This window comes from Sapajus apella, unplaced genomic scaffold (assembly GCF_009761245.1).
Source record: "Sapajus apella isolate SASKATOON/1434 unplaced genomic scaffold, GSC_monkey_1.0 scaffold32, whole genome shotgun sequence".
Lineage (NCBI taxonomy): Eukaryota > Metazoa > Chordata > Mammalia > Primates > Cebidae > Sapajus > Sapajus apella.
Window position 1 is genome coordinate 2,972,514 of NW_022436972.1, and position 25,223 is coordinate 2,997,736.

The 25,223-nt window shown below is 39.5% G+C and overlaps 1 protein-coding gene and 1 long non-coding RNA gene across 5 annotated transcripts in view; both read left to right on the plus strand.

Moving 5' to 3' along the window:
• Nucleotides 1–25,223, plus strand: part of MTUS2 (microtubule associated scaffold protein 2) — a 702,116-nt gene that overhangs the window by 403,981 nt on the left and 272,912 nt on the right. The gene's annotated exons all lie outside the window — the stretch shown is intronic.
• LOC116562528 lies at nucleotides 14,368–25,139 on the plus strand. The gene is made up of 3 exons (XR_004273991.1): nucleotides 14,368–14,378; nucleotides 18,570–18,572; nucleotides 23,078–25,139. It is a non-coding gene; the product is annotated as an uncharacterized LOC116562528 (long non-coding RNA).

A 25,223-nucleotide genomic window follows, 5' to 3' on the forward strand; every position in this document is an offset into this window, starting at 1 on the left:
GTATTCTGCATCCTTACTTTTTTCATATTATCTTCTAATTTTACTACAAAAAGAATTTTCCAGGTCTGTGTAGTGGAAGATAGTGTCTTTTACTAATCTTTCTTCCACAATAGTTTGTTATAAAAATGTTTAAACATAAAAAGTTAAAACAACTGTACAGTTTTTAACCTATTTACTTACCATCTAGGTTCAACAATTAACATTGTTCCTTATTTGCTTTATAAGCCATCAAGCCATGTTATTTTTTGCACATTTCAAAGTCAGTTGCAGGCTTTACCCCCTAACAACTTCAGTATGTGTCATGCGTATCATTATCTACAATTCAATATTTGTTCACTGTTTTTTTGTTGTTTTTTTTTAGGTAAAATTTACTGGTGACTAAAGGTAAAATTCTCAAGTATGCCATTCAGCTACCTTTGACAAATGCATGTAACATATAACCCAGCTCCATTAATAAATAAAACATTATTGTTTCCTACCCTCCCCTAGATGCCTGTCTTATTCCCCCACTTTCCAAAGCCAATCACTGTTCCACTGTTCTGTTGTTTTTTTACCAGAAATTAGTATAGCTTGTTCTTAAACATCATGCTCCTGGAAATTTAAAAGGCAATGCTCATGCCTAGAGCTGTGTGCATTCCCAGGGCTATGTTCATGTTCATGGAAGGCCTGAGAAAGCCCTGAGCTCTCATTCTGCCCAAACTTTAAGCATTGGGAAAGCAGAATGCGAAGGCTAATGTGGAGTTGTAAACTTCTTGGCTGAGTGTTGAAGGCATGCACTAACCACACACACAGCCACTCAGCAGACTGGGAGATGTATTAGTTCCAGGTATTTATGGCAGTCTCTGTCCAGTCATTAGCTGTCCTCTAAGCTAATCAGGCATAGATGTTAGTGGCACATATGACAAAAAAATACAGTCTTTACAGAGTTAGTTTAGAAAAGTCACTGAACAAACACACAGCAAATGCAACAACAAACCTTGGGGAATGAGAAAAATCTGATTTTCAAAATGCCAAATCATATCATTTAAAATGTCTAGTATTTTAACAAATAATTGATGAGATATATAAAAAATAAAGAAAGTGTGTCCAAATAAACATGGTGACAGTAGGGAGACAGTCAATAAAAACTTCCTTGAGGAAGTCCATACTAGTTGGACAAACAAAACAATGGCTTTAAAGCAGATGTTTTAAATATGTTCAAATAACTAAAAGAAATCCTGTGTAAGAAAGAAAAAGTATCAGAACAATGCCCCACCAAATAAATCAAAAAAGATTTGAAGTTTTTTTTTTTTTCTAAAAAAAAGGAATAGAAATTCTGGAGTTGAAAAGTACAGTGACTGGAATAAATTTAATAGGGGAGCTCAACAGCAGATTTGAGCAAGCAGAAGAATCACCTAAATTGAAGATAGATCAACTGAGATTATTCAGTTGAAGGAACACAAAGAAGAATGAAAAAAGATGAACAGAGCCTCAGAGGTCTGTGAGACACCATCAAGCATACCAACATATGCATAATGGGAGCCCCACAAGGAAAGGAGAAAAAGAAAGAAAAGAAAAGAATGCTTGAAGAAATAAGGGTGAAAAACTTCCCAATTTTGGTAAAAAGCATTAATCCACACATGGAAGAAGCTCAGTAAACTCCACATAGGATTAAAGTTCAAAGAGAACCGTCTTAGACACATTGTAATTAAACCATGAAGATCCAAATACAAGGAGAGAATATTGAAAAGCAATTCATCACAAGTGCAAGGGATCCTCAGTAATATTAACAGCTGATTTCCGCCCTCCCCCAAAAAATTATGAAGGGCAGAAGGCAGTGGGATGACATATTCATATTCAAAGTACTCAAAGAAAAACCTATCAATCAAGAATTCTATATCCAGCAAAGCCATCCTTTAATAATGAAGGAGAAATTAAGTATTTTCACATTAACAAAAATCTGTCACTATCACATATTTCTTACAAGAAATATTAAAAAGAATCCTTTTAAAAATGACAATGTATTAATACGTTAAACTAGAAGGTATCTAACACAAAGCAGTTTGTGTTGAATAAAAAGGATGTTATAGAAGGCTGGGCATGGTGGCTTATACCTGTAATCCCAGCACTTTGGGAGGCTGAGGCAAGAGGATCACTTGAGCACAGGAATTTGGGACCAGCCAGGGAAACATAAAAAGACCTCATCTGTAGTAAAAGTTAAAAAAAAAAAATTAGCCCAGCATGGTGGCACATGCATGTAGTCCCAGCTACTCAGGAGGCTGAGGTGGAAAGATTGCTTGAGCCAGGGAGATAAAGTCTGCAGTGAGCTATTATCATACCACTGCACTCCAGCCTGGGCAACTGAGTGAGACCCTGTTTCTAAAAGAAAAAATTTTTTAATGTTAAAGGTAGAACAAGAAAATGGCAAACATAAATAATCTTATCAATAATTATATTAAATGTAAATGAATTAAACAGTCCATTTAAAAAAGAATTAGGCTGGGCACGGTGGCTTACAACTGTAATCCCAGCACTTTGGGGGGCCAAGATGGGCAGATCACAAGTTCAGGAGTTCTAGACCAGCCTGGCCAAAATGGTGAAACCCTGTCTCTTCTAAAAATATAAAAATTAGCTAGGTATGATGGCAGGCACCTGTAGTCCCAGCTATTTAGGATGCTGAAGCAGGAGAATCACTTGAACCTGGGAGGCAGAGGTTGCAGTGAGCTGAGATTGTGCCACTGCACTCCAGCCTGGGCAGCAGAGTGAGACTCCAGCTCAAAAAAAAAAAAAAAACAAAAAAAAAAACTACACTTTAGATCCAATTTGGACACAAATAGGTAAAAATAAAAATTGGGGAAAACAATGCAAAAAAACATGGGAAAAATGCAAACAGTATCCAAAAAATAATTAAAGGGATCTTATTAATGTCAGAAAATAGACTTTAAGACAAAAATTGTTATTAGATACAAAGAAGGATAAAATAACGAAAGGTCACTCTTTCAAGAATATACAGCAATTATGAACATTAATGCACCTAACAAGTGAGCCCCAAAATACGTGAAGCAAAAGTTGACATAATTGAAAGAGGAAACAGATAATCCAACAATAGTAGTTGAAGACTTCAATACTCCACTTTCAATAATAAAGCACCTAAAATGAAGACCAACAATAAGGTAGAAAACTTTAACAACACTATAAATCAGCTAGACTTAATAGACATCTACAGAACATTACTAAACAGCAACAGAATACACATTATTCTCAAGTGCATGTGGAATATTCTTTAGGACAGACTAAAATGTTAGATCATAAAGCATTTAAAATTCAAAAATTTTTTTAAAATTTCTTTTGGAAACAAGGTCTTGCTCAGTTGCCCAGTCTGGAGTGCAGTGGTGTGATAATAGCTCACTGCACCCTTTATCTTCCAGCCTCAATGAATTTAAGAAGATTGAAATTTGGCAAAGTATATTAGTCAAAGACAGTGGAATAAAATTAGGAATCAATAAGTGAAAGAAATTTGGGAAATTTACAATGATATAGAAATTTAACACATTTCTTTTTTTAAATTTATATATATATATATATATATATATATATATATATATATAATTTTAGGTTCTGGGGTGCATGTAAAGAACATGCAGGATTGTTGCATAGGTACATACATGGCAATGTGGTTTGCTGCCTCCATCCCCATCACCTATATCTGGCATTTTTCCCCATGTTGTACCTCCCCAACTCTCTACCCCTCACTGTTTCTCCCCTAGTCCCCCCCAACAGACCTCAGTATGTGATGATCCCCTCCCTGTGTCCATGTGTTCTCATTGTTCAACACCCGCCTATGAGTGAGGACATGTGGTGTTTGATTTTCTGTGCTTGTATCAGTTTGCTGAGAATGATGGTTTTCAGGTTCATCCATGTCCCTACAAAGGACACGTACTCATTGTTTTTTTATGGCTGCATAGTATTCCATGGTGTATATGTGCCACATTTTTCCTGTCTAGTCAATCATCAATGGGCATTTGGGTTGATTCCAAGTCTTTGCTATTGTAAACAGTGCTGCAATGAACATACATGTGCATGTATCCTTATAATAGAGCAATTTATAATCCTTTGGATATATACCCAGTAATGGGATTGCTGGGTCAAATGGAATTTCTATTTCTACGTCCTTGAGGAATCACCACACTGTCTTCCATAATGGTTGAACTAATTTACACTCCCACCAATAGTGTAAAAGTGTTCTTATATTTCCACACCCTCTCCAGCATCTGTTGTCTCCAGATTTTTTAATGATCACCATTCTAACTAGCGTGAGATGGTATCTCAAGGTAGTTTTGATTTGCATTTCTCTAATGACCAGTGATGATGAGCATTTTTTCATATGTTTGTTGGCCTCATGGATGTCTTCCTTTGTAAAGTATCTGTTCATATCCTTTGCCCACTTTTGAATGGGCTTGTTTGTTTTGCCCATCGATGATAGACTGGACAGGGAAAATGTGGCACATATACACCATGGAATATTATGCAGCCATCAAAAACGATGAATTCGTGTCCTTTGTAGGGAATGGATGGACCTGGAAACCATCATTCTCAGCAAACTGACGCAAGAGCAGAAAATCAAACACAGCATGTTCTCACTCATAGGCGGGTGTTGAACAATGAGAACACATGGACACAGGGAGGGGAGTACTACACACTGGGGTCAGTTGGGGGGAAATAGGGGAGGGACGGCAGAGGGTGGGGAGTTGGGAAGAGATAGTGTGGGGAGAAATGCCAGATATAGGTGATGGGGAGGAAGGCAGCAAATCACACTGCCACGTGTGTACCTATGCAACAATCTTGCATGTTCTTCACATGTACCCCAAAACCTAAAATGCAATAAAATAAATTTTTTAAAAAATTTCAAGAAAAGTTAGGCATATTATTTTGTTTTATAACCCAAATATATCATTACATTAAATGATATATCAAAAACCATCAAAAAAAAAAAAAGAAGTGATAATAGAGCGCTCTTCCCTTCAGCCATATGAGGACATAGTGAGAAGGTGGCTAGGCTGTCTGCCAGCAAGAGGGCCCTCACCAGAACTCGAATCTGCCAGCACCTTGATCTTGGACTTCCCAGCCTTCAGAACTGTGAGAAAGGAATGTCTGTTGTTTAAACCACCATCCTATGGTATTTTGTTATAGCAGCCTAAGCAGACCGAGATACGCGTGTACTCTAGCTCAGGCAAAGGGACTAGTAACAATAAAAATAACATAACTAATACCTAATACTTACATGGCACTTGGAATACTAACAGCTTTTCATGTATTAACTCAATCCTTGAGTTAAGCACTGTTTTAACCCTATGATTCAGATGGGAAACTTAGGAAAGCTTAAGATACCTGCCCATATTTATAAGGCTGGCAAGTGGTGGAGCTGGGATACACACCCAGGTCACCTGGCTCTGGATCTGGTGGCCCATGTGCTTAGCCACCTCTTTTTGTTTGTTTTACTTTATTTACTTAAAATATAATTTATTTCCCATTGAATTAAATTAGGAAGCTCCATCTCCCAGCTGAGCAATGGAGTTAGTTGGAAACCTTGCCTGCCTCCAGATTGGTTTGGCCTCACGTGGCCTTGGCAGTGATGCCTAGGGGTGCTGAGGGGCCTGTGGTGGTAGGTACAGGTGAGTGCAGGGAGCAACACTGTGTTAGGTGTGGTGCACTGATTGAACTGCATAGAGAGAAGTACTCAGCATTTTTCCTAATTATTGCATTGTAATTCTCAAGCTGGACTATTGCATGTATATAACTTAGTCTCCTTCAGTACTTTCCAGGCAGGATGATGGTATTCTGATCCTCTGTCAACAGAGGGCTGCTTCCAGGTCTACTAGACTGTGAACCTCGGTCACCAGTTGGCTCTGGGACAATCACTGTGACCTACATTACCATAGTAGTGAACTTGGACAACTAGGTGTTTTTTCCTTTCAATCCAAGCAAGTGATTTACCCTGAGAAGATGCCATACGCTTGGCTTGCCAACATAGGCATACTCATTTTAAGAGAGCCTTTTCTGGAACCCTATGCAGAGAAGAGAGCATCATTACCTTGTAGCTGCCACACAGCTGTATGGGGGAAGCCCAGGAGGTTTCGGCCATGGCATTATCAGATATACCTCTCAGGTCCCATTCTCCAGAGTCTCATATCACTTCATCTTGCCCAAGTTGTATTCATTTTCAGTCATCCTGTCCTTGGAGATTCAGAAATCCAGTTTGAGTTTGAGACTGTCTTTTTAGACGATTGCAAGGAATGGAAATGGGAAAATGTCAGAATCTCAGTCTCTTGGTGGCTTCAACATCCCATCACTGGCACTAGAATTTCTAAGATACCATCTTTTTTTACATAGTAATTGGTTCACAGGGAAACTGATACAGGAGGAGTATTACAGCTATAAAAACAATGACAATCAGTTGTGCAGTCAGACGTGTAATAATGAAAGCAGACCTCAGAGCTTGTCTCCCTTGGCTCCACTTAACTGGGATGCTGACATCCTGGCAGCTGGGTGTGTGCCTGTGTGCTCTGTGCTCTTGGAGTTCTTTTGCCATGTTTGTGAAGGAGAGACACCGAAATGCAAAGATGGGCTGGGGAACATGGGGGACTGTGTTCAAGAGACCATCTGGGGCTGTATCAAACTCACACTAAATTCCCCCCAGCCTCCTGCCAGATGCTGACCCCTGGAGAGCTTGGGTGTGAAATAACCTGTCAGCCCACCGTTCCCTGGCTCATGACAGCTTTCATAATCAGACTCGAGAAGAAACATAAATAACTCAGAGCATATTCTCCCCAAGTGTCTCTCCCACTATTTTGGATGGCTAAGATTATGTAGTAGTTGGTAATGACTATGAAATTTCACAATCATCAATTTCTGTACCTTCTTCTTTACCACAGTAAAGTCTCCATTTACTGTGTAAAATCAGACTTTGTACAGCGCCTGTAAAAGGATATTTGTCAGTGATGTGGTGACTACAATGCAGTGAGTTATTTCCCAAGTGGTAAATAAACCTTGGAAGAGATGAACAGTGTAGAAGTCCTTAAGGATGTCATAAATCTCAAAATTTACTTTGTGCTGAAATATTTTATTACAGCATTTATGGTACATGGGCAAAAATTATTGAGTAGTAAATCATTAAAATTAAGTAATTTCAGTTTGTGTGTCTGCTTTTCAACTTCATCTAGCTTAAATATTTTGGTTAGGTTTTCTGAGACGTTTTTGCTTAGAATTTAGAGAGGACATGTTTTGGAAAAGGTGTGGGTTACTAATTATACAGAATACTACGTGCATGACTCTGTTCAAAGCATGAAACTTCTTTGTTCACCAGATATTCTCAATCATATGTGGAAGCTAAAATAAGTTGATTTCATAGAAGTAAAAAGTAGAACAGAAGATACTAGAGGCTGAGAAGAGTTGGGGAAAGAGAAGGATATGGAGAGATTTATTGAAGGATACAAAATTATAGCTAGAGATGAAGAATAAGTTCTAGTGTTCTATAGCACTAAACAATTAGTGTAGTTAACAATAATATACAGTTTCAAATAGCTAGAAGGAGGATAGTAAATTTCCCAACAAAAAGAAATGATAAATGTTTGAGATTATATATATGCTAATTACACTAATGTGATTACTGTATATGTATTGAAACACAAATATGTCATTATTATGTGTCAATTTAAAAATATTGTTTAAAGTTAAAAAAAAAAAAACTAATGATTTGCCTCAAAAAAAGGAAACCTGTTTGTTAAAAATGCTGTCTGGGCTACTTTTCTCATAATCCACTTGAAATTTCAGAAGTTTATTTTTAGACCCAAACTGGTGCATTATCTCTTCTAGGCCATGTTCAGGTTGCCTGCGTTATACCTGGGAACAGCACTTTATGGTTTAAGTTTGTTAATTTAGGTCCAGAGTGGATGAAAAGCAGGGATGGTAATTTATAAGAGAATGACAGTTGGATGCCTGGGGGATTCGTGGGGCGTTGAGAGGGAGGATTCCAAACAATGTATTTTGTATTTTCATCCAAATTAAACTCTGGGGAGACTGAGTCACTATCATACATTTACATTTTAGGTCAATGAACAGAATGTTGAAAAGGGATCACTTCCAGCCTTTAACTGCAGAAATCCTGTTAATGCATACCCTGATGTTCTCTCTGTGGTCACTACACAGTGCAGGAGCTGGTGGGAGAGTGACCTCCCATTTTCTGACTGTACTTCTTGTTTTCTTAATACAGTGAGATTGGAGTGCTGAACCAGTTAGAGGACTCGAAAGTGGGAAAGCAGTAGTAAATATAGAACACACTGTTCAGCTCTGTGAAGTGCCTGTAGGCCAGGCATTGCAATGAGTCCTAAGAGCTACAAGAGCCAGTACATCACAGTCCTTCTGGCTCATGTTGAAAGATGCACAGTGTCAAACATCAAAAGAAGGGAAAGGCAGAGGCCCCGTGAGGGCCAAAGGAAGGGCACCCCGCCCAGCCTGGGCCAGTCAGGGAGCCATCCTCGTGAAGGTGAGGCCAGGGTTGTTGTTAGAAGAGTGTTTCATGAGGGGAAACAATCTCAGCAGAAACACAGAAGCAAAACCAGTGTGGTGTGTGCAAGAAACAAAAAGAAATTGGTATTTTTGAGAGCAGTAAATGACGGGGGGAAACTGGAAAATGAAGCTATATCCAGCCTCGTGAATTTCTGGGCTTCATCACAGAAAGCCTGTGTGCCTGCTGTGGAGCCTGAAGCAGGGGCTTTGAAGGATGACTCATGCAATCAGGTTTATGTTTTAAAGAGATCACTCTGGCAACGGTGGGAGGATGGATTTGAGAGGTGCAAGCCCAGAATCACAGAGGCTGTCAGAAAAACCGAATCGCAATGATGTAGGACTAAACTACTGCAAATCCTACAGGTCCAGAAAGATGTACAGACTTACATTTTATTAGTTCCTTTAATCTCAGATTTTTAAAAATATGAACCATTTTTCCTCAATTTTTTTTTACTGTGGTAAAATACACATAACATCAAATTTACTGTCTTAACCTGTTTTAAGTGTTCAGTAGCTTTAAATGCATTCATAATGTTGTACAACCATTACTATTATCCACTTCCAGAACTCTTTTCATCTTGCAGAACTGAAACCTTTTCCCCATGAAACACTAACACTCCATTGTCCCCTTCTCCACTCCCTGGCAACCACTATGCTACTTTGTCTTCATGATTTTGACTACTCATAGAGTGGAACATACAGAACTTGTTTCTTTCTTTTTTTTTTAGAGGAAGAAAGAGAGAAAGAAAGAAAAAGAATAAAACAAAAGAAAAAGAATAAAGGAAAGGAAGGAAAGGAATAAAAATAAAGGAGAGAGAACAGGGGTGTTGCTTTATTGCCCGGGCTAGAATGCAGTCTAGAAATGGGTATGCCTGTAATTGTGTTTAATAATAGAGACATAAAAAAAAATGAGGGGAGAAAATAATTAACAAGCAGCCAACCAATATTTCATTTAAACCTGTAAAGACGTGTGATGTAGTACTGATAAGAATGTATATTTTGTGTATTTAAACTGGAGAGTTCTATGAATGTTAATTAAGCCTACTTGTTCCGGATCTGAGTTCAAGTCCTGAATATCGATGTTAACTTTCTGTCTCATTGATCTGTCTAATATTGATGTTGAAGTCTCCCACTATTATTGTGTGGGAGTCCAAGTCTCTCTATAAGTCTTATATATCTGGGTATTTCTGTATTGGGTGCGTATATATTTAGGATCTTTAGCTCTTCTTGTTACATTGATCCTTTTATCTTTATGTAATATCCTTCTTTGCTTCGTTTGATCTTTGTTGCTTTGAAGTCTATTTTTATCAGCAAAAATATGCAAATTCTTGCATACAAGAATTTGTTTCTTGTATGTCTGGCTTATTTCATTTAGCATGATATCTCTAAGGTTTATCCATACTACAGCATATGCCAGAATTTCTGTCCATTTTAAGATTAAATAATATTCAAACGTATGTATATACCACATTTTGCTTATGCATTCATTGGTGGACACTTGAGTTGCTTCCACCTCTTGGCTATTTCGCTTAAGGCTGCAATGAACATGAATCTACAAATGTCTGCTCCAGTGCATGCTTGTATTAATAGTTCTTTGGGGTGTATACCCGGAAGTAGGATTACTGGATTATATGATAGTTCTGTTTTTAATTTTTTGAGCAATCAACATGCAGTTTTCTACAGTGGCTGTACAATTTTTTAGTATACTTTAAGTATACTAAAAGTTTTTTTTTAGTATAGAACGTGCAAGTTTGTTACATGGGTATACATGTGCCATGGCCCATCAACCTATCATCTAGGTTTTGAGCCCCGCATGCATTAGGTATTTGTCCTAACGCTGTCCCTCCTCTGGCCCCCCATCCCCAAACAGGCCCCAGTGTGTGGTGTTCCCCTCCCTGTGTCATGTGTTCTTGTTATTCAACTCCCACTTATGAGTGAGAATATGTGGTTTTGGTTTTCTGTTCCTGTTAGTTTGCTGAGAATGATGGTTTCCAGCTTTATCCATGTCCCTGCAAAGGACATGAACTCACCCTTTTTATGGCTGCATAGTATTCCATAGCATATATGTACCATATTTTCTTTATCCAGTCTATCATTGATGGTATTTGGGTTGGTTCCAAATCTTTGCTGTTGTAAACATTGCTGAATAAACATCCATGTGCATATGTCTTTATAGTAGAATGATTTATAATCTTTTGGGTATATACCCAGTAAGGGACTTGCTCGGTCAAATGGCATTTCTGGTTCTAGATGCTTGAGGAATCACCACACTGTCTTCCACAATGGTTGAACTAATTTACACTCCCACCAACAGTGTGAAAGCATTCCTATTTCTCCACATCCTCTCCAGCATCTGTTGTTTCCTGACTTTAGTGATTGCCATTCTAGCTGGCGTGAGATTGTATCTCATTGTGGTTTGATTTGCATTTCTCTAGTGACCAGTGATGATGAGATTTTTTTCGTATGCTTGTTGGCTGCATAAATGTCTTCTTTTGAGAAGTTTCGGACACTTTTTGATGGCGTTGTTTGTTTTCTTCTTGTAAATTTGTTTAAGTTTCTTGTAGATTCTGGATATTAGACTTTTGTCAGATGGAGAGATTGCAAAAATTTTCTCCCATTCTGTAGGTTGCCTCTTCGCTCTGATGCTAGTTTCTTTAGCTGTACAAAAGCTCTTTAGTTTAATTAGATCAATTTGTCAATTTTGGCTTTTGTTGCAAATGCTTTTGGTGTTTTAGTCATGAAGTCTTTGCCCACGCCTATGTCCTGAATGGAATGTTTGTGATTTTTGAATGTTGATTTTGTATCCTGAGACTTTGCTGAAGTTGCTTATCAGCTTAAGGAGATTTTGGGCTGAGATGATGGGGTTTTCTGATTGCAGATACAATCATGTCATCTGCAAACAGAGACAATTTGACTCCCCTATTCCTATTTGAATACGACTAATTTCTTTCCCTTGCCTGATTGCACTGGCCAGAACTTCCAATACTATGTTGAATGGGAGTGGTAAGAGAAGGCATCCTTGTCTTGTGCCAGTTTTTGAAGGGAATGCTTCCAGCTTTTGCCCATTTAGTATGATATTGGCTGTGGGTTTGTCATAAATAGCTCTTATTATTTTGAGATACAGTCCATCAATATCTAGTTTATTGAGAAATTTTAGCATGAAGTGATGTTGAATTTTATCGAAGGCCTTTTCTGTATCTATTGAGATAATTATGTGGTTTTTGTCATTGGTTCTGTTTATATGATGGATTACGTTTATTGATTTGCATATGTTGAGCCGCCTTGTATCCCAGGGATGAAGCTGACTTGGTCATGGTGGATAAGCTTTTTGATGTGCTGTTGGATTCAGTTTGGCAGTATTTTATTAAGGATTTTTTCTCATCGATGTTCATCAGGGATATTGGCCTGAAATTTTCTTTTTTTGTTGTGTCTCTGCCAGGTTTTGGTATCAGGATGATGCTTGCCTCATAAAATGAGTTGAGGAGGAGTCCCTCTTTTTCTATTGTTTGGAATAGTTTGAGAAGGAATGGTACCAGCTCCTCTTTGTAGCTCTGGTAGAATTTGCCTGTGAATCTGTCTGGTCTTGGGCTTTATTGGTTGGTAGGCTATTAAGTACTGCCTCAATTTCAGAACTTGCTACTGCTCTATTCAGGGAATTGACTTCTTCCTGGTTTAGTCTTGGGAGGTTGTATGTGTCCAGGAATTTATCCATTTCTTCTAGATTTTCTAGTATATTTGCATAGAGGTGTTTAGTATTCTCTGATGGTAGTTTGTATTTCCATTGGGTCAGTGGTGATAGTCCCTTTATCATTTTTATTGTGTCTATTTAATTCTTACTCTTTTCTTTTTTATTAGTCTAGCTAGTGGTCTATCTATTTTGTTAATCTTTTCAAAAAACCAGCTCTGGATTGATTGATTGATTGACTGATTGAGATGGAGTCTACCTCTGTTACCCAGTGCAGTGGCATTATCTCAGCTAACTGCAACCTCTGCCTCCAAGGTTCAAGTGATTCTCCTGCCTCAGCCTCCCAAGTAGCTGGGACTACAGGCACCAGCCACCATGCCCAAATAATTTTTGTACTTTTAGTAGATACAGGTTTTCACTGTGTTGGCCGGACTGGTCTCTAACTCCTCACCTTATGATCTGCCCACTTTGGCCTCCCAAAATGCTGGGATTACAAGCATGAGGCACTGTGCCTGGCCTCATTGCTTTTTTTAAAGGGTTTTTCTTGTCTCTATTTCCTTCATTTCTGCCCTGATCTTAGTTATTTCTTGTCTTCTGTTAGCTTTTGAATTTGTTTGCTCTTGCTTCTCTAGTTCTTTGAATTGTGATGTTAGGGTGTTGATTTTAGATCTTGCCTGCTTTATGATGTGGGCACTCAGTGCTATAAATTTCCTTCTAAACACTCTTTAGCTGTGTCCCAGAGATTCTAGTACATTGCATCTTTGTTCTCATTGGTTTCAAAGAACTTATTTATTTCTGCCTTGATTTTGTTATTTACCCAGTAGTCATTCAGGAACAGGTTGTTCAGTTTCCATGTAGTTGTACCGTTTTGAGTGAGTTTCTTTTTTAAAAAAATTTATTTATTTTACTTTAGGTGCATACTATATCTGGCATTTCTCCCCATGTTATCCCTCCCCACCCTCCCTACCCCCTGCTGTCTCTCCCCTACTACCCCCCCAACTGCCCCCAGTGTGTGTTGCTCCTCTCCCTGAGTCCACGTGTTATCATTGTTCAACGCCCACCTATGAGCAAGAACATACGGTGTTTGGCTTTCTGTTCTTGTGTTAGTTTGCTGAGGATGATGGTTTCCAGATTCTTCCAAGTCCCTACAAAGGACACGAACTCATCATTTTTTATGGCTGCATAGTATTCTATGGTGTATATATACCACGTTTTCTTTGTCCAGTCTATCATTGATGAGCATTTGGGTTGGTTCCAGGTCTTTGCTATTGTACACAGGGCTGCAATACATGTGCATGTATCTTTATAGTGGAACAATTTATAGTTCTTTGTGTATATAATCCCAGTAGTGGGATTGCTGGGTCAGTCCCAAGTTCTAATTTGATTGCACTGTGATTGAGAAACTGTTATGATTTCTGCCCTTTTGCATTTGCTGAGAACTGTTTTACTTCCAACTATGTAGTCGATTTTAGAATAAGTGTGATGTGGTGCCGAGAAGAATGTATATTCTGCTGATTTGAGGTGGAGAGTTCTGTAGATGTCTGTTAGGTCTGCTTGGTCCAGATCTGATTTTGGTCCTTAATAGCCTTGTTAATCTTCTGTCTCATTGATCTGTCTAGAATTAACAGGGGAGTGTTAAAGTCTCCCACTATTACTGTGTGGAGTCTAAGAACTTGCTTTATGAATCTGGGCGCTCCTGTATTTAGTGCATATATATTTAGGATAGTTAGTTATTTCTGTTGCATTGATCCCTTTGCTGTTATATAATGCCCTTCTTTGTCTTTTTTTTATCTTAGTTGGTTTAAAGTCTGTTTTATCAGAGACTAGGATTGTAACTCCTGCTTCCTCTTGCTTTTTAATTTGCTTGGTAAATATTCCTCCATCCCTTTATTTTGAGCCTATGTTTGCCTTTGCATGTGAGATGGGTCTCCTGAATATAGCACACTGATGGGTCCTGACACCTTATGCAATTTGCCAGTCTGTGTCTTTTAATTGGGACATTTAGCCTGTTTACATTTAAGGTTATTATGTATGAATTGGATCCTGTCATCATGATGGTAGCTGGTTATTTTGCACATTAAATGATGCAGTTTCTTCATAGTGTCATTGGTCTTTATATTTTGGTATGTTTTTGGAGTGGCTGGTACTGGTTGTTCCTTTCCATATTTAGTGCTTTGTTCAGAAGCTCTTATAAGGCAAGCCTGGTGGTGACAACATCCCTCGGCCTTTGCTTCTTTGTAAAGGATTTTATTTCTCCTTTGCTTATGAAGCTTAGTTTGGTTGGATATGAAATTCTGGGTTGAAAATTATTTTTTTTTCAAGAATGTTGAATATTGGCCCCCACTCTCTTCTGGCTTGTAGAATTTCTGCAGAGAGATCTGCTGGGCTTAGTCTGTTGGGCTTCCCTTTGTGGGTAATCTGACTTTTCTCTCTGGCTGCCCAGAGGAACATTTTTTCCTTCATTTCATTTCCTTAATTTCAACCTTAGTGAATCTGATGATTATGTGTCTTGAAGTTGCTCTTCTTGAGGAGTATCTTAGTGGTGTTCTCTGTATTTCCTGAATTTGACTTTGGCCTATCTTGCTGGTTTGGGGAAGTCCTCCTGGATAGTATCCTGAAGTGTATTTTCCAGCTTAGTTCCATTCTCCCCATCACTTTCAGGGACATCAATTGTAGGTTTGGTCTTTTCACATAGCCCCATATTTCTTGGAGGGCTTTGTTCATTCCTTTTCATTCTTTTTCCTCTAATCTTGTCTTCACACTTTATTTCATTAAGTTGATCTTCAGTGTCTGATAGCCTTTCTTCCACTTGATCGATTTGGCTATTAATACATGTGTATACTTCATGAAGTTCTGGTGTGTGTTTTTCAGCTCCATCAGGTCATTTATTTTCTTCTCTAAACTGGTTATTCTAGTTAACAGTTCCTGTAAGCTTTTATCAAGGTTCTTAGCTTCCTTGCATTGGGTTAGAACATGCTCTTTTAGCTTGGAGGAGATTGTTATTACCCACCTTCTGAAGCCTACTTCTGTCAGTTCATCATTCTCATTCTCCGTCCAGTTTTGTATCCTTGGTGGTGAGGAATTGTGATCCTTTGGAGGAGAAGAGGCATTCTGGTTTTTGAAATTTTTAGCATTTTTGCACTGGGTTTTCCTCATCTTTGTGGATTTATCTACCTTTGATCTTTGATGGTGATGGCTTTTAGATGGAGTTTTTGTATAGGTGTCCTTTTTGTTGATGCTAATGTTATTGCTTTCTGTTTGTTAGTTTTCCTTCTAACAGTCAGGCCCATCTTCTGCAGGTCTGCTGGGGTTCACTGGAGTCCACTCCAGACACTGTTTGCCTGGGTATCACCAGCAGAGGCTGCAGAACAGTAAAGATTGCTGCTTTTTCCATCCTCCGGAAGCTTTGTCCCAGAGGGACACCCTTCAGATGCCAGAGCTCTCCTAGATGAGTGTCTGTTGACCCCTGTTGGGAGATGTCTCCCAGTCAGGAGGCACGTGAGTCAAGGACCCACTGGAGGAGGCAGTCTGTCCCTTAGCAGAGCTTGAGCGCTGTGCTGGGAGATCTGATACTCTCTTCAGAGCTGGCAGGCAGGAACGTTTAAGTCTGCTGAAGCTGCACCCAAAGATACTCCCTTCCCCTGGGTGCCCTGCCCTAGGGAGATGGGAGTTTTATCTATGAGCATGTCACTGGGACTGCTGCCTTTCTTTCAGAGATGCCATGCCCAGTGAGGAGGAATCTAGAGAGGCAGTCATGGTTACTTTGCCATGCTGAGGTGGGTTCTGCCCAGTTTGAACTTCTCAGTGGCTTTGTTTACACCATGAGGAGAAAACCACCTACTCAAGCCTTGTTAATGGTGGATACCCCCTCCCCCACCAATCCCGAGTGCCACAGGTCGAACTTAGACTGCTGTGCTGGCAGCGAGAATTTCAAGCCAGTGGATCTTAGCTTTCTGGGCTCTGTGGAGGTGGGACCTGCTGAGCAAGATCACTTGGCTCCATGGCTTCAGCCTCCTTTTCAGGGGCGTAAATGGTTCTGTCTCACTGGCATTCCAGGCACCACTGGGGTATGAAAAAAACTCCCGCCCCTAGCTTGGTGTTAGCCCAAATGGCCGCCCAGTTTTGTGCTTGAAACCCAGGGCCCTGGTGGTGTATGCACCCGAGGGAATCTCCTGGTCTGTAGGTTTTAAAAACTGTGGGAAAAGTGTAGTACCTGAGCTGGATAGCACAGTCCCTCATGACTTTCCTTGGCTATGGGAGGGAGCTCCCCAGCCCCTTGCACTTCTCAGATGAGATCACACCCCACCCTGCTTCTGCCTGCCCTCTGTGGGCTGCACTCATTATCTAACCAGTCCCAGTGTGACGAACTGGGTACCTCAGTTGGAAATGCAGAAATCACCTGCCTTCTGTGTTGGTCTCACTGGGAGCAGCAGACCAGAAATGTTCCTATTTAGCCATCTTGGAGACACTTCATGGCTGTACAGTTTTATAGCTCACCAATTTTACAAATTCCCATCAACAGTGCACAAGAGTTTCAATTTCCCCACACCCCTTCTAATACTTATTTTTTGCATTTTTGATAGTGCCCATTTTAATGGGTGTGAGGTGGCATCAGTATGAGCTATTTTAAACAGAAATAATATAAACATCTGTGTTTCAACCATGAAGGTTTAACATAATATCTTCCATAATTTGATTCTTAAGGAAATAAACATTAATTACCCTTTAGTTGAATTTTCCTGTGGACCTCTACTCGGCACCAATGTCCTCTTTCATTCTGAATTTGCTGCTTATCAGTTTTGTGCCTGTGTTTTATAATTTTACTGTACATATTTATACTTATACTTAAAATATAGTATTGTTTTTTATGTATTTTAAATTTTTAGAGCAATGGTATTATGTGTAATGTGCAACTTGCTTTCTTCATGATCCATTATTTTTGAAATATATCCATATTGATACATTATTTAGCTTGAGTTTTTTCTAGTAACTATTATATAGGCATACCTTGGAGATACTGCAGATTCTGTTTCAAACCACTCCTATAATGTGAGTCATGGGACATTTTTGTTTCCCAGTGCATATAAAAGTTATGGTTATACTATACTGTAGCCTACTGATTATGCTATAGCATTATGTCTAAAAAATGTACATATCTTAATTTAAAAATACTTTATTGCTAAAAATGCTAATGATCACCCGAGCCTTCAGCAAGTCATAATTTTTTTGTAGTGGTGGTTCTTGCTTTGATGGTGGTTGCTTAAGGCTGGAGTGGCTGTGGCATTTTCTAAATTTAAGACAACAATGAAGTTTCCCACATTGACTGACTCTTCTTTTCACAAAAGATTTCTCTATAACATATGATGCTGTTTAATAGCATTTTATCAACAGAACTTTTTTTTTTTTAATGGAGTCAGTCTTCTTAAGCCACTGCTGCTGCTGTATCAACCAACTTTAAGATTTCAAATTCTTTGCTGTCATTTCAACAATGTGCACAAGCCAGGTTCTGTGGCTCATCCCTGTAATCCCAGCACTTTGGGAAGCTAAGTCAGTAAGAGTACTTGAGATTAGGAGTTGGAGACCAGCCTGGGCAACATGGAAAGACCTGGTCTCTACAAAGAAATTTTAAAAATTAGCTGGACTTGGCAATGCATGCCTGTAGTCTCAGCTACTCAGGCCAAGGCAGGAGTATTGCTTGAGTCCAGGAGGTCAAATCTGCAGTGTTATGATTGTGCCATCATACTCCAGCCTGGGCAACAGAGTGAGACCTTGTCTCAAAAAGAAAAAAGAAAAAAAACCTAAAAAACCCCTCTGTGTTTACAGTGTATTCACCAGGAGCAGATTCCATCTCATGAAACCGCTTTCTTTGTTCATCCAAAGGAAGCAACTTCTCATCCATTTAAGTTTTATTGTAAGACTGCAGAGATTCAGTCACACTTTCAGGTGCATCTTCTAATTCTTGTTCTTTTCCTATTTGTACCACATGTGGTAACTTCTTCCACTGAAGTCATGAACCCCTCAAAGTCCTCTATGAGGGTTGGAATGAGTTTCTTTCAAACTCCTGTTAATGTGGATATTTTGACTTCTTCCCATGAAGTATGAATGTTCTTAATGGCATCTAGAATGGTAAATCTTTTCCAATAGGTTTTCAATTTACTTTGCCTAGATTCATTAAAGGAATCATTATCTATGGTGGCTATAGCTCTACAAAGTGTATTTCTTAAATAAGGCTTGAAAGTCACAATTACTTGCTTGATTCAGGGGCTACAGAATGGATATTGTGTTAGAATACATGAAAACAACATAAGTTTCCTTGTTCATCACCATCAGAGTTCTTGAGTGAGTGAACAAGTGCACTGTCAATAAGCAGTAATATTTTGAGAGCAATCTTTTCTTCTGAGCAGTAGGTCTCAACAGGGGACTTAAAATATAGAGTGAATCATGCTGTAAACAGATGTACTATCATCGAGGCTTTGTTTTTCCCTTTCTAGAGCACAAGCATAGACGATTTAGCATAATTGGTTAGGACCCTAGGATTTTCAAAAAGGTAAATGAACATTGGCTTTAACTTAAAGTCACCAAAGGCATTTGTTTTTAAGAAGAGAGTTAGCCTGTCCTTTGAAGCTTTGAAGCCAGGCATTGACTTCTCCTCTCTAGTTAGGAAAGTCCTAGATGGCATCTTCTTCTAATGGAAGACTGTATTTCATCTACATTTAAAATCTGCTGTTTAGTGTAACCACCTTAATCAATTATCTTAGCTAATCATCTGGATAACTTGCTGTAGCTTTTCCGTCAGTACTTGCTGCTTCACGTTTTACTTTAATGTTGTGGAAATGGTGTCTTTTCTTAAACATCATGAACCCATCTCTGCCAACTTGCAACTTTCCTTCTGAAACTTCTTTACCTCCCTCAGGCTTCATAAAATTGAAGAGAGCTGGGGTCATGCTCTGAATTATGCTTTGGCTTAAGGGGATGTTGTGGTTGGTTTGATCTTTCAGGCAGATCACTCACATTTGTCATATCAGCAATAAAGCTGTTTTACTTTCTTAGCATTCATGTGTTCACTGGAGTGGCACTTTTAATTGCCTTCAAGAACTTTTCCTTTGCACTCATAGCTTGGCTATTTGGTGCAAAATGTCTACCTTTCAGCTTATCTTGGCTTTTGACATGCCTTCCTCATTAAGCTGAATCATTTCTAGCTTTCGAGTTCCAGTAAGAGATATGTGACTCTTCCTTTTGATTGAACACTTAGAGCCCATCATAGACTGTTAATTGGCTTAATTTCAATATTGTTGTGCCTCAGGGAATAGGGAAGCCCAAGGAGAGGGAGAGAGACAGGGAAGAGCCTGTCAATGGAGCTGTCAGAACACATACAATGTTTATCAATTAAATTTGCCATCTTATATGGGTATGGTTTGTGTTGCCTCAAAATAATTGCTATAGTAATCTCAAATGTCACTGATCACATATCACCATAACAGATATAATAATAATGAAAAGGTTTGAATGATTGTGAAAATTATCCAGATGTGACACAGAAACACAGAATGAACACGTGTTGTTGGAAAAATGGCACTGAGAAGTAGATTGCACCATAGGGTTTCCACAAACCTTCAACTTATAAACAATGTGTTATCTACAAAACACAAGAAAGCAAAGCATGATAAAATGAGGAAAAGCCTGTGTAGTGTTCTGGTGAAGTATATATTACAAAGTATATATCCATTATCCTATTGATGATTCCATAGTTATTCTACTTTAGACTATTTCTATCAATAGAGGTGTGAATATTCCTCTACATGGTTCTCTCACAGCCTTCTTCCTCCAGGGTTCTCTAGAAAATTAAGCTCTAATGCCCCATGTCACCCACTCTCTTTAGGAATTAGCTTCTCACCTGCCTATGCATCTAGAACAGCTATGAACCATTCTTGGGAGATTTGAGAAAAGAACCCTTCAAACCATGTTCTGAGTTTTATGGTTCAGAGGAGAACCACAGATTGAGGAAGTCTCTGAATAGAATTACTGGGTCATAGGGTTTGTATATGTTTCTTGCCTTATGTTTTAAGGCAATGACCAATTGTCATTCAGAGTGATTTTTCTATTCACATTCTCTAGCACTGTATAAGTAGTTTATTCTCCATCCTTGGTGATACTTGTTATTCCCAGACTTTTTCATGCCAACTGAGCAGTGTAGATGGTATCTTATTGTTTTAATTTTAATTTTCATTTTCTGATTATTAGTCTGAGTACCTTTTCAATATATATTTTTGGTGATTGGGATTTCTTTTACAAATTGCTGGTTTATACAATTCCCACATTTCTATTTGGGTTTTGTCTTTTTCTTATTTTAGGCTTCTTTATATATTCTAGTTACTAATTATTTGTTATGAATAACAAATATATTTTAAATTTACTTGTGTCTTTTTTAGATAAAAGTTTTTAATTTTATTTTTAATCAAGTTTATTATTTTCATTATGATTTGTGCTCTTTTTGTTTCTTTAGAAATTCCTAAATATTTAATCAAATTTACCATTCATTTTCATTATGGTTTGTACCCTTTTTGTTTCTTTGGAAATTCTTCCTTTCCCATGTTTTTTTCCCAATATATTTTCTGTAAGGTTTCAAGTTTCACTTTTCATATACTCTAGTTCTTATTTCTCCTGCAACTGATCAACTGATTTTTATGGATAGCATGAGATAGATGTCTCATTTTATTTTATTTTTATAGATAGAGTCTCACTATGTTGCCCAGACTGGAGTGCAGTGTCTATTCATAGGCCCCATCGTAGCATACTATATAGCCTTGAACTCCTGGCTCAAATTGTCCTCCTGCCTCAGCCTCCTGAGTAGTTGGGACTACTGGCAGATGGCATCATGCTCAGCTTCATTTTATTTTATTTCTTACAGAAATAACTGGTGGACTAGGAACTATTTGCTTTTGCACATGTCCATGGTTAACTGTTGCATCATTGTTTTTACTTGTATGCAGGCTTATTTCTGAGCTCTCTACTCTATTGTAGTCTGTTTATCCCTGTACCAGTACTGCACCATTTTAATTTTAATAGTTTTAGCATAAATTTTGAGATCTGGCACGGAGATTTCTTCCATTCTTTTTTCTTTATGTTGTGTGTTCTTGGACTTTTGTTCTTGTATATGAATTTTAGGATTAATTTGTTCAGTTGGTAGGACTTACATTAAAATTATTCTTTGAGTTAATAGAATAATTTTGGGAGAACTGATATTTATACTATTTTCTTTTTCATGTCAATCTTTGTGATGGCAGTGGTGGCCCATCTGGAGCAGACACTGACATGACGCCAACTGCAGTGGGGGAGGTGCAGCTGGGGCTGCTTGCTCCACAGAGCTAGCAGGAGCCAGGAACGGGGGAGAACCCATCCCCTTCCAAGTTGGAGGGGGGAGCCCCACCCTCCTGGGTGCAGTTGCAGCTTCCCAGTCTCAGCTGTGGACCCAGACTTCTCTGGACTCTCAGGCCCCAGGAAGCTACCCTCCCTGCAGCCCCCCTCCCCTGCAGGCTGTCACTGCCTGGCCTCTCACCTCTCCTGGTGCCTGCTCCAATTTCAGAGCAAAGTTATGGCGAAGTCCTAGTGCTGTTCCAACCCAGCCAGGTGTGTGCACACTCAGGACAGCACCAACATGAGAGCCTCATGCTGTCTTGGCCCCCTCTGGACTTTGGGCGCCAACAAGCATGGGATGGAGGCCGAGTGGTGGCCAAGGATGACGCAGCATGGGCCTACAGACACCCCTCAACAAAAACAGCCTGGACACTGTGGGCACCATGGACAGCAGGTTAATGATGGCAGGAGGCAGACAGGCTCCTGGGCAGAACAGGGTGGGTCCCCAGTGAAACCCCACCTTCAGGTCAAAGACAGCCTGAGGCCTGGGGGCCCAGGCTGCTAGGTCTGTGGACTGGAGTAAAAACTTATGGTGCTTCTTTTGGGCCTGCCCATGGCTACCCATGGACCAATCAGCATGCAGTTTCTCCCTTCTGAAGTCCATAAAAGCCCTGGACTCAACTAGACTGGGGCAAATGACAGGACAACCTGCCTGCAGAGTGGAACTACCCACTGTGGGTCTCCTCTTTGCTAAGAACTGAACAGATGATGAATGCCCGCCTGTGGGGAGAAGCTACCCACTGTGGGTCTCCCCTCTGCTGAGAGCTCAATAGACTTCAGGACAACGTGCCCACAGAGAGGAGCTACTCACTGTATATCTCCCTTCTGCTGAGAGCTGAACAGACAGACGTTGGGACAACTGGCTTTCAGAGAGTAGCAACCCTCCACGAGCCTCCGCCGAGATGTTCTATCACTCAGTAAAGCACCTCTTGGCTTGCTTACTCTCCACTTATCCATGTACCTCATTATTCCTGGACATGGGACAAAAACTTGGGACCCACTGAATGATGGGGCTGAAAGAACTGTAATACAAACAGGGCTGAAACATGCCCCTTGCTCGCCATGTTGCAGGTGATGAGAGGGAGAAGAAAGGGAAGAGGAGCTGTGGCCCTCCCGGGAATTCAGACCTAAGAGAACCCTGAGCCAGGTGTGTGACACCCTCTTTGGAGGTCTGAGTTCCTGGTGTCTCCAAGCTTCCTGGAGCCACCACATTCCCCAAGCCAGCCTTGGAAGCTGCTTGTGGTATATCTGGTCCAGCCACAGCCTTGTAGAGAACCAGTGCCTGTGCTGGTGCCTGGAGCTGCCTGCCCTGCTGTAGCCTCCGTGCTTGGCTGTGCACCGTGGATGGACCCCACACTCCCTCATTCACACGTTCCTTGCTGTTCCGCACCTGGCTTGCCCTTGGCAGGCATGGGATCTAGGCTGGTAGCACAGGCTGAGTGCAGCCTGCCAGGTTGAGTGAGTGGAACAAGCCCAGTGGGCCCAAGCAAAATTCAGGCAAAGGTGCCACTTGCTGCAAAGGTTTTAGGCCAAAAAAGTGACACCCCAAGGATCCTGTGACATTTGCATATAATCAAGTGTTATTGTAGTATCTTGGCAATATATTGTAGTTTACTTCAAAAAGGCCCTTCATGTCTCCTGTAAGATGTAGTTTTGGGTGCTTTACATTATCCCAGCTATTATCCCTTCAAAGATTTCCATTACTCTTCATTTATTTTCCATGTTGCTTAGCTGTTCTTTTTTTTAAACATTTTTTTAACTGTTCTTCATTGCACATCCAGTCTAGAGTTAATCCTATCTGGACTGTTTTTATTTATTTAAATGGCCAAATATTTTCTTTCCAAAATTTCTAATTATATCTGTCCTATATCTATGTGTTGTTTTATAGCTGTTTTGCTTCATAATTTCAGGGTATTTTTAAATGAGTGTGCCTTAATTAATTTTTCTGCGTATCCTAAATATTCTTATTTTAAAATATTTGTCAGTCTGGTTAATAAAATTAATTCTTTCATAATAAATTCGTGTAGTGCTTTTCGCCGTCTTTCTTAGCATTGTGTGCATTAATTCGTTTTCTAGCTTTTGTTCACAGGCTCATTTTGTTGCTGCTGCTGTTTCTCTTTCTCCCATAATGTTTGCCCTCCCTGGTTAGTGGTTATGTCCACCAAGTTCTGGGGCCACCAGTCCACCAAGTTCTGGAGCCTCTGATCCAGAATAAGGTCTTCACAGGCAACTTGAGCTCCTGTCCCGTGATGATATTATCACTGATCCAATCATTGCACCAGGGTTTAGTGGGAGTTGAGGGGCTGTGGTGATTCCTTGTCACCAGACTGTGTCTATCTCCTCTACCTTTCCGAGAGCCACAGCCTCTCAGCAGCTGGGGCCCAGGCAGCAGTGAGCAGCAGGCTTTGCTCAGCTTCCTTCACAAGACTGGTTCCTTCTTTGCCTGCCCTGGACAGCAGAGCACACCCAGTTCCTGCCTCCTGTAGGAGCCTGCCTGCAGCCTGAGAGCCTGGTGGGCTCAAGGCTGAAGCCCTCCCCTGTCATTGTGTTCTATTCCAATTCTGATTTGCAACTCTTTCTTCATTTGCCAGAGGACCATGGTTTCTTCTATTTATATTTTTAATCTTTCACTGGCATATGTCAGAGCAGCGGATATATGTTACAGTGTGATCATATTCTGCCATCTCAACTCATCCTCAAATTTGATAAAAAAAATTAATTTTCAAAGTTATGCAGTGTTATCCTAACATTTTCTTATAAAACAGGGCAATTGTGTTCCTTTCAGCCCCCTGCTCTCGTCTCTCTTTACCAGATCATAGAATTAAGGGTGACATTCTTTCAGTAAATCATATCATGATACACCAGCTGAAAGATTAATTCAAGAAAGATGATTAGAAAGAGACATCTGAATAGTTTATCTGAGCCATAAGGTATGGACATCAGTGACAGAATTTAAATAGCTGAAATGAATTCTTTTTTTTTTTTTTTCCTTGTCTTAACAAATTAGCATCAAAATGTTTTTTACCAGTTTAGGTAAGGTGGTGTCAGAAAATCTGACTGTTTTGCTGGTCATAAATTATCACTGTGTTCATGTGCTGACCGAAATAATATTTTCTGTTAATAGAATACCAAGTGTGTGTTTTGGAACAAGAATGATAATGTGGTATTGTTCTGGGATATACCATACTTTGTAACTTTTTCCAACAATTTGTCAGCAGTCTAAGTAAATAAGAAATTTTACCTTCTGTTTAGTAAACTGTCTATGTTCATTACTTCAAGCTTATAGAAAAACAATGGTAATCAACCTTGAATTGATATGTCCTTTAGAATTAGGGTTATGTCTCCAAAAATGCCATAGTAAACTTTAGTTAGTGGCCGTACTTTCCAGTGTTCTGCTGAGTTGATATTAGCCAGTATCTCATCATCAGCTTTCCATCCAACCTCAAACAATGCCAGGGAAACAGCCTCCCCCAGATTAAAAAGATAGCATTTACATGTAAATTCTTCATTCAGATTTACATTCATTTTAGGTTAAAAGATACATGTTTAAAAGATGAAAACGGAATAAAGATATTTGGAA